The sequence below is a fragment of the Galeopterus variegatus genome, unplaced genomic scaffold (genome assembly GCF_000696425.1).
Source record: "Galeopterus variegatus unplaced genomic scaffold, G_variegatus-3.0.2 Scaffold10643, whole genome shotgun sequence".
Classification (NCBI taxonomy): domain Eukaryota; kingdom Metazoa; phylum Chordata; class Mammalia; order Dermoptera; family Cynocephalidae; genus Galeopterus; species Galeopterus variegatus.
The window spans coordinates 34,694-35,828 of NW_007736754.1; the positions used below are offsets into that span (position 1 = coordinate 34,694).

At 46.0% G+C, this 1,135-nt stretch overlaps 1 pseudogene; it reads right to left on the reverse strand.

The window, feature by feature from the left end:
* Positions 1-267: 267 nt before the first annotated feature.
* Positions 268-903, reverse strand: LOC103610135 (annotated as a pseudogene).
* Between the last annotated feature and the right edge of the window lie 232 nt (positions 904-1,135).

Consider the following 1,135-nt stretch of genomic DNA (forward strand, 5'->3'; position numbering starts at 1 on the left):
GAAATCTAGTAAGGTAATCGCATCATGGAGGAAAACTTTGTTTTCCAAATGTTTTCTACACAGACTTTTTTTATTTTTAAAGAGGTGTTACCTGGTTCTTCCACATTCAAGCAGTGTATGAAACTCAACTTAAAATGTGTATGTATGGAGAAAGGATTGGTATGTCCAAAGTCATCCATTTGCACAGAAGTCTTGTCATTGCATCATTTTGTGTGGTTCTGGCTTTGATCACGCACTGGCCACTGGGGGGCTGGGAGGCCCAGCTGCTCAGCACTCTAACTTTTCCATGACTTCTATGACAATCATGTGTGGGCCCATCAGAATCAGGTTGTTCAGGTAGTCTATGGGCAGTGCATTGAGCCCATTGATAGAGACGATGAACTGACAGGCCTTCATTCCTGCCACGGCTACTGGGCCACTGAGGTCCATGGCCTGGATGTGGCGTGGCTTAATTTCTCATATAGTAAATCTCCGCCGACGTCCTCACCAACAATCGTGAACATCTTCCTCGGTAAGGAGCCCAGGCAGGTAGGAATTCCTTAGAAGTGATGGGTCTCTTGGGCACAGACTTGGGGTTGCAGAGCACAGTGGGGCTGCTGCTGAGGGTGGGATTCATACTGCTCTTTCTCACCCCTGACATGATCTTGATCTCCTTGCTGGAGCTGACTGACGTGAAGTTGGTAGATTTCCAATTGTCATGGCTCTAGTTCCTCAGGCAGAAGGGACTGTCATAATCTTCTGGAAGGAGACAGACTTTTCATTGAGCAGCTCCATCAGTCTTCGCCTCTCACAAGAGTTCATTTTGAACTGGTAGAAGACATTGCTGTCCACAAATGGGTGCTTGTTGGACAAGTTTTGGAGGCTGGGAAGTCCAAGGTCCAGGGGTCACATCTGGTGAAGGACTTTTTTTTATTGGCAGCTGGCCAGTACAGGGTTAGACTGGCCAGTATGGGGTGTGGCAGCACAAGGCACCACATGGCTATAAGGGCGAGAGTGCTCTTAGAGTTAGTGTTTCATGTGTACAGAGTTTCAGTGGGGGAAGATGAAAAAGTTCTGGAGAAGGATTTTACTGATGGTTGCACAACAATGTGAATGTAAAAGTAGCTAATTTATTTTTATTTTTATGGTGATAAAA